Source organism: Stegodyphus dumicola, chromosome 2, assembly GCF_044657685.1.
Source record: "Stegodyphus dumicola isolate Sdum_Otavi_A_Nest chromosome 2, ASM4465768v1".
In the NCBI taxonomy this organism is placed as follows: Eukaryota; Metazoa; Arthropoda; class Arachnida; order Araneae; family Eresidae; genus Stegodyphus; species Stegodyphus dumicola.
In genome coordinates, this window is record NC_140769.1 from 33,620,347 (window position 1) to 33,630,025 (window position 9,679).

Consider the following 9,679-nt stretch of genomic DNA (forward strand, 5'->3'; position numbering starts at 1 on the left):
CTCTTAGAATATAACGCTAGGGTTTATTATTCTTCTAGAGCAAGGTTTTAGATATTATTTCTAGAGACGTATGTTTTTATATCTCTGGCTATATCCATTCTCTAACTCTGTACAAGGGAGTAAACATTTTATTGCTGAACGGGATATAAATACGCTAGTTTTATTGAATTGTTTATATTAATATAAAGGTTTTAAATTCTTCTCTCAGTATTAATGTTTTACTAAGTCTAAAGAAGATGGACGGTTTGACAAGTGCAAACATCATAAGATATCTAGAATATTTAAAGATTTTCCTTATTTGTTTTGGCATTATTTATCAGAATTGTAAATATTAACAGCGCTGCTTATTTCAAATTTCAGAATCATCTATTTTAGTCATTACAATAGGCAAAACGTGATACTATATATGAAGCTAAACGTGTTATTCTTTGCCATTTGAATATGATATACAACAGGGAACCAAATACCTGACTGCAGTTCATCCAAATATTCGAAAATTCCATGTTATTCATTTGCTTTTATCTATCCGTAGGATAGGTAACATGGAAATGAGAAATTTTTATCTTTCGCTTGTGACAATTAAAGATTTTATTTAAACTTAAACATTTTTCTTTTGTTGCGCTTAAGATATACTCGTTCAAACCCACAGCTTAAATTGGTCTGGAACCTGCCTCCGGTACTTCCCAGTTTTTGAGATAAATCATAATTTAAGCCGGAGTGCACCGTATCCCTAACTAAAAAGGCTCCGGCACTTCTTTTATGTAAGCTTAACCACAATTCCAGTAAACCAATTTTATTTTAGTAATAAATATTCTTTCAAAATTAATTGTAAATTTTGAAAGCAGGTCTGGCTTTCCCTCGGACACACATTTTGGACAGAGGTTGAGACTTTTAAGGAAAGAAAAACCCCACACATATACCAAAGACTTATTTTCCAGGAAATGCAATGAATTTATGAGAGCGGGTTAATTTGAAACGGCTAAAAGGCATCGCCCTGGTCGCGCACGTGCCACGCTAGTGACTTCCTACTGCACAGCTCCTGTAAACTTTTTGAGCAATATAACCAAAAGCGGGGACCAGTACTGTCATTTGAACAGAAGTGTCTTTCGTTTATTCTCACGTTGTTATCGGATCGTACTCAGGGAAAATTATTTCTACTTGACGACCGGAATTACATCGACAGGGCGATCAAAAATTCTTGGACTCTTTTTCTCTTTATTTTCCAAGCTACACTTTTCCGTTAAAATTTTCTTCATATCCTCATACTGCTTCTAGAATTTTCACTATTCTCCTTTGTGACGCTTTAGTCGTTTTATCATTTTTTATTGGTGTTTTTAAAAATGTTTATGCCTTATTTTATCTTTTTTTATAGATGGCGCTGCCCTCGCGCCAGATGTTTAATTCGTAATGTATTTTTTAATTTTGCCGTGTGTTTGTGGCAACAGATTAAATAAAACCAAACGACTAGTATTCGATGCTAAGAAAGAATGAAGTCATTCTAAGAGCTGATAAAGTCAAAATCTTATTCAATTCTTTGAGTCTTTTTACTGTGTCAAATTCAAGTATTTCCAGGTAACTATGAGTCGATGAAAATTCAAGGTAAGCTATTTAATAATTATTAATTATTGAACTTACCAACAAACAGGTGTGCAGAAAAAAAAAAATGGTTTTTGTGTATGTAAAATATCCCTCGAACTAGAATTTTATATGCATAATCAGAGCTTAAATGCAAACGGAGATTGGTTGAGGTACTTCTTAGCTTCTGAGTGGATTTGTAATTCTGGTAATTTACTTTTATTTCAGAATTTATAATTAATTTATTATATCTCTATTTATCTCTTTACATTTCTTTCAATTTTTATTGAATTATGTAAAAAGATAATTACTAAATGAATTTACTTAAAACCTAAAAATTAAAATTAATTGTTTAGTTATTTTGTTTATTTATTGTTTCCTTCCTTCCTGATAGTTTTCCATAGGTCTCCAGCACTTCTAATTTTAGAAATTAATCCCTGTTCAGATCAGAAGTTAAAGCGTGTGCAAGAGAGTTTAAAAGCTTGAGAAGATACACTGAAGCTCACGCGTTGCTGAACTGTGGCTCATATTACTCTTCGTAAATGCGAGATCTAATCACCTTCGAAAGAGTATAGTATTGCAGGTTGAACGCTTCGATTCCCGTTGTCGCTAAAGGTCGCTAAGTACACATTTTATAGCGATTAGCTGAGAATAAAATGAGATGACATAGATGAGAATGTTTTAGAGGACCTGATTTTAATAGCAGTACATTTAAAGTAGCTCGCCTAATTGTTGTCAGTTATTATAGGTGAGAAATTGCCTCCATCGTTTCCTAAATGTCGCTTTAGTTGTAGCCCATCGGATATGGTTAAATGAAGTTGTTAGATTTTAGTCTGTGTTTGTGTAGGTTCGTTGTAGTCAGAGAAATAACTCGCCAACATTTTAAGAATGCCACTTTCTAAACTGTGTTAATCAACAAATTATTATAATATAAAATCTGTTCTATAGCTTCTCTTTTTCCTAGTCCTCACCAAAATGCAAATTAATCGATTGAGTATCTAAGTCAAGGGTTTTGAATATTTTAGTGTTAGAGATTTTGGTTGCGTCGCCTATTTATTTCATCCTACTTCCCGGCTCTGCCTGCCATTATTGCAGCTTTAGCCATTTTCACTAGACTACGCTAAAACGCACCTTTAAAATATTTGTGCCTGCTTAATTGGACCAGTTTGTGTAGTCTCCAAATATGTTACCTCGAATTTTAATTTCAACTTATATTATTTTAAATACTTGCAAATGGGGAAGGTTATTTCTAAGTACAAATGGTTATTTCTGTTTAATTTCAAGAGTTTAATGAAAAGGTTATTTACAACCTTCTTACTGCTTTATCATACTACTTTTAGATGTAAGGATAATTATCTTGTCAGTCTAACAGGATCTGAACGAACTTCTACGCAACTAAAGCCCTACAATTTATCGATGTAGAGTAACGTTAATTTGTCTTAAAGAATAATTCAAGTAAAAAGTTATATACTTATTATATTTCTTTCAACAAAAATTGTACGCTTAAAAATACATAAACAATTCTCCTGCTAAAAGAAAACAATGAAATTGATTATATGTATATGTAGAGACATTAGGTATTTTTTGAAGCAGAAGACGTGGAAATTGAGCAATGCTCTCGCCGGGAATCGAACAACTGACCTTTCAAATACGCGCCGAGCGTGCTGATCGCTACACCACAAGGCATGCTAAGATGGCGGGGAAATACTTTATACTTATAAAAGCCGTTTTTTGCAATAGATCTTAATAAATGTGTTACTACTAAGGTGTTCTTTGGTTACTAAAGCATGTTATTTATGTTGCATAAAAATAGCTTTTTGTTTAATAAATAAGGATTAAACTTATTTAATTAAACTTGTTTAATAAATAAGGATTATTAATCAAAATAAGAACATTTTATGCTCATATTTAACACCTAAGAAGCCCATTTAAAAATTTCACATCTTTTGACACACTTTAAACACACATATACACAGTTTAAAAATGACATACATTTCTTATCCCCCTGAAACATGAGCTAGTGAACTTTAAAAAATAATATAGTTAAATATAGTATAAAGTACTAAGGAGCATTTTGCAATTGTAAAACGAAGCGTAAAATTTGTTAGTACCACGGCAATGATACTAACCAGTGTTTTTAATTTTAAATGGATTCCTGTTGAACTTAAAAGGAAGATGAAGGATTATAAGACTTACAAAGATCTCTGTCGTTTTATAAGAAAAATGTTAATCGTCATATGCACTATTACTTTTAGAGAACTCTTCCCAAAACTTTGTTGCCCAAACCCAAATTCCAAACCCAAATCGATGTCCACAAATTCATCACAGCCAAGAGTAGAGGAAAAGTATGTGATTAACAATGGCTTTGAAAACCAAACAGGTAAATGTACGCCCTTTCCCAGCTCCTTCCCAATTTTGATTGGTAGCAGCACGGGTCACGGAATCCAAGAATCTCGTATCCACTCTTTCTCTGTCGAGTCTATCGAAGAACTTTCGGTTCCATAAATATTTAAATACCCCCACGCAACAAAGATATGATACATTTACAAACATCCATGTCCTGAGGCATTCGAACGTGAGTCCTGTACGTTTCCAGCTGATCCTGAGAACCGGTTTCCGCTGATTATTATATCAAATAAGGCAGCTGTGGAAGCTTTTCAAACGCAAACTGGTATTTATGTTACGCATATATGTTATTTACGCTACGCATGAAAATATATTAATACAAATAAAAATCATTTATAGTAAATAAAGAAATACGTACTTCCACAGCACTCTGTTAAGCAAATGTAATTTTAAAAAATCTGATGCGGACCTCCTTGTAGGGCCTAACACATTTTTTGCTGAACTTCATTTAAACTTATTTCCTCGAAATTCATTAAAGATAGTTTTCTTATTCAGTCAATTCAGTTCTCACTTCACAGCAAGGCAAAAATCTATAAAAAAACTGGAAACATCTTCAATAGAAATTGTAAAATACAGAAAACCTCAAGCACCAAATACAGTTAAATAATTTTTACGATTAGAGTTTCTACGCCAAAACAAGCCATTCGGTCAACAGGCAGAAAGACAAAATTTTCGGTGCACAAAATTTAAAGTTGACTTTCGGTCCCATGGGGAAAAATACATTGATGTTCCTGCACCAAATGATCTAATTCGCTATACTAGAGACCATCAGTTAAGCCAGCCCTGCCGCCGTTACGACTTTTCAGCTTTATTGCTTAATTGATGGAACTATCTACCATCCGCTACATTTATTAATGAATTTTTTAAAATATTCATGAATGATAAGTGCATAAAGTTGTAACATAGTAATTGTATTAAAATTTGGAAATTTGTAAAAGTAAAAATTAACTAAGAAATTAAAAATAATGACAATAGAGAAGTATTAGGTGAATTTTGAGAAATCGAAAGTCAAGGAGTCTTTAGTCTATAGTCAAGAATTAATAATAAAAGGTATATAGAAAGTCTGAATTTGAAGTGTCTGATGAAACTAGTCTTTTAGTCTCAAATACATGTAGTCTTTGATAATCGTAATTCTTAACAGTATTGGAATTATGCACTGCTTGATGAAGAAGACGATGAAGAAGAAGGACTGAGAAAATGGAAGGAGATAATGTTGTAGTCTAACAATAAAAGACATATATATATATATATATATATATATATGTCTATATATATTATATATATATATATATATATATATGTATATATATGTATATATAATAATTTATTTCCTAAACAGTATTGATTAATTGATTATATTATCTTTTAAGTTTAATTAAAGTAGAATTATTTTAATAGTGTGCATCCATACTGGTAAGTTATATTTTGAAAGATGTTTTGAAGTAATTTGAAAGCAAAATGTTAATAATGTTTTAACGGGGACTGGAGTTAAATCATCACGAAGAATAATATTTCAATTGTAAAAGGAAAAATTAAAACATGTAATCATTGTCATTGATCGGAAATTAGTTGACTTTTCAAGGGGAACAAACCAACTCCCGTTCAATGAACAATAATTGATAAAAATACGTAAATACGAAAGTGTTTCGTCTTTACTCGAGTTATAAGTTAAAGCCAAACCGGCAATTCTAGTCAGGCCAAATATTTCCGCGAATAGTAGGAATTATGAACCAATGCTGATACTCAAAGAACTTATTCTTATGAAGCATTTTAGTCAATTCAATTTGGAGTAAAAATTAATTACTGTAGAGAAATCCTATAAAACTCGAGTAACCGTCCCCGACACTTTCATGTTTATGCATTTGAGTACTATAATATTTGTAGAAATTAAACATTGGAAATTGTCATTATGAAATCGAATTCAAAGTAAAGTTGAAATAAACATAGAAGATTATAAAAAAAGATAAATAATGCAAACTTTGTAAAAACAAATTAAAGAAATTATAAAAATAATATAAAAATAATATAGAAAATAATATAAATAAAATTAGTGAATGTACATGAAGATATAAGGGCCAGAAAAGGTATTAAATAACTTACATTCTTTCTAGTGGGGGAGTTGGCAAAGTGTTCTCTTCGTGTCTGACTCAGAAGTTTAGGGTGTCCGAAAATTCTTAGCGGCAGTAGGGGCTTTGAATAATATCAGTCGGTAAGACTTGGGTGAAGTAATTTATGGTAGTGGGTGGGACTTGGAATTCTTGTGTGTGTGTGTGTGAGAGAGAGAGAGAGATAAAAAATATATAACTCAAAATTATAATTTAAACTAACGGGACGCCCTTGAATTCTCCCTCTCTGTTTTAAAAATCGTAATAACTTCTCTGGATTGAGTGATTTCTAGATCAATCCATTTTGCATGGCCTGCGCAGCGCTGATGACGTAATGATTGGGAACTGAAACTTTTATTCTGTAAACACTACGCGTGATTATTTTTTGAAGCACTCTAAAAAACAACAGCGGAAGGATGATAGGTTACTTTTTAAACACTGAAAAAAAAAACTGATGACTCACTTCTTTCACATTGCCTTTAAATTTATCACAAAATGATAATTTGAAGAGCTGAATACATTTTCCATTGAGATCTCAGGCTACTGGTAACCATCCTGCTAATATATATATATATATATATATATATATATATAATGAAAACAAGAAAAAAGCGGAACACAAAACAAAATAGCGACGATCCATCCTATATAGCTATTACGCATTGACGCTGCTCCGTCTTTTACTATTATATATATATATATATATATGTATGTATGCATTGGGGGTGACCTGGGGGCGACATGCTACAGCAACCTTATATACAAAATTTCGATGTCCTAAGGCTAATCGTTTTTAAGTTATGCGAGATACATTCACGCGTACGTACGTACAGACAGACGAAAAAATATCTTTTGTATTCATTTAAATCCGTTTTACAGTCCGTTTTGGGAAAAGAGTCCTTTATTCTGCCCATACGTTAAGATGTTACACAAAAACAAAATAGTTCAAATGGATTCGAGAGCCGTCAAAATGGATGTTTTCCTTGAAATATGAGACCAAAATTTTTGGCGATTACAATACCTCCTTTATTTTGTAAGTAAAAATACCAAAATAATTAGGATGAGTAACTAAAGTTTACCAATAAAATGTTTTCAAGGGCTTGTAACTGTTCGCCAAAGCAGTAGTTAAACTATTTAAAGCTAAATCTGTCTTCCAAATTCTGGAAGAAGCGCAGTTTTATTACTTAGGCTAAAATCTCAGGAGAAGTCAATCTGATCTATAAGTTCCAAAACTTAGATTTGACTTAATTATTTTCGGTCACTTTATTCAGCAGCCAGCTACTTCCGAATATATTCTAAACATGATCAACAGCAAAAACATAAAGAGGAATAAATTAAACATATCAGTAGTTTGCAATATTTATAAAATGTTGCTTTTCCGAATTGCCGCTGTGTTAATCAATTATCAGCAACAATTCGCAATAGCAACAGATTAAGTCATAAACTCCGTGCTTTCCTTCATTTTTTACATTTCATCATTTCCTTAATTTCTATACATTATGAACAATTAGTTTGTAAACAATCAATAGGAATGAGCGAAAATAAAGTTTCAGCATTCGGAACAACGAACATAAACTTCAAATTCTACTATGTTAATTTCCAGAGTTTCATCATTCAAACAACTAGGATGGTTAGTATTCTGTCTAGTACAAAATTAACAGAACAAAGCATCAAGCGGAGGAATTTGAAGAGTTCTAGCTCTTTACTGAGAATAAACTCTGTAAACATCATTCAAGTCATCTTTTGAAAATGTTAAATGGTAAAATTAGTTCCAAAGATTTACCCAGTTTAGATGCAAATTAACGCAAACTGAAGAGCCATGTACATAAAGGGTCTAAGACTTACCATTTGTTGTGTTGCTCTAGAAACTGCTTACCATTATTAGCCAAACCCTCAGGCAACAAATATTGTTTTTTGAGTGGTTCATAATTATCCATGTGAATATTTTTGCGAATACAATGAATCTACAAAAAATTTTTGAGAGGAACTTCAGCTTCTCTTTTTGATTCCGACTTCACGTTTAACTTTCCGTAAAAGTGACTGGATGAAAAAAATACGTCTTCGGAATATCTCAATAGCATGAGATAACTTCTATACTTTTAAGTTTCTTCTCTTTTAAAAAATCAAGTATATTGTTACATGCAAGTGTCCCAAAAATCTAGCATGAAACATCGTGAGCTACTATTGTTCATTATTTGTTTTTCAACATATTAGTTTCAAATCTGAAATGAAATCCACTTTCTTCTAATATTTTGTCTCAAATAAGCACGATTTTACGTATCTTTAAACATGTAACTATTTGAATTTAAAGTTTCAAATTATACTGCTTAATCATCCTTTCAAATTTAGTTGCTTGATTATAGTTAATTAGAACCTGTCTTGTTTGAGGATGGTTAGCATAAGCAATCGATATATAGTGCCTATACAGAAAGTAATGTAAATAATTTGAAACTTTAAAAACAAACAGTTTAAAGATAAGCAAAATCGTTCTTATTTGAGATAAAATATTAGAAGAAAGTGAATTTCATTTCAGATTTGAAACTGATATTTAAAAAAACAAAAAATGAACAATAGTAGTTCACAATTTTTCATGAAGGAGTAGGATATGGAGAGGCCTACCAAGAGTTGAGCGATAAAAAAAAGTCACTGAACAGTTTGTAGTTCATCCCAGTTTCGAATCCCGGAGGAATAAACTGGCTGCATGTGTAGTTTTGAGATTTTACTCATGAGTAACGTAAATGCGAGCTAGTTTCCCTTAGAAACCCCACCATAAAGGCACCATTTCGCTTAAGCAGATAACCATAATGTGTTTTGTCATAATCAAATGAACAAATAGATGTCGATATCTAAATGGCCATACAAATGATCCAATCTTTTCTATATATTTCTTTCAAAGGATTTATAAAATTGATGAATATAATGCAATGATTATAATAATAATTTTAATGATTTAGAAATCTTTCTCCATTTAATGAACTAAATACAATTTAATTGAAATTATTTTTTTCTTCATAAACGTTGACAAATGTAAATTATTTTTGTAAAGCAATATTTTGAAAGGATTTGGAGAAAAAAGGAGGAACACAATGTGATAATATTCTGATTTATTGCTCTTATTTGTTGCCACAAAATGAGATAACAAACTTATATAGAAGGCGATTTTTTACTGTAGGATAAATTCCTTCGGAGTACTCTTAAACTGTTAAACTGCGTGCTTTGGAAAATTCTGCCCCAAAACATTCCAGAGTATAAACTATTTTTAATGTAGCTTTTGATAGAAGTGTTTGTAATTGAACCAACTTTTTGTGATGGCTGATTAATTCGAGATATAAACCTCTGTAAAGGAACTAGATTTGAATTTATTAATAACACTGTTGCGTGCATACGGGTTCATAATGGATTGAATGAATCATGATATCATGATTAAATTTTATTTTTTGAAAAGAAAACACTTTACAGTTCTGGAACTTCCCACAAAAGTACTCGTACAACTCTTCTCAGTATAACAGAGCCCAATCAGTATTCGCCACTTCAGACTATTAATAACGTTAAACACAAGACAATGCAAAGGGCATCCGACAGCAAAGCTCGCG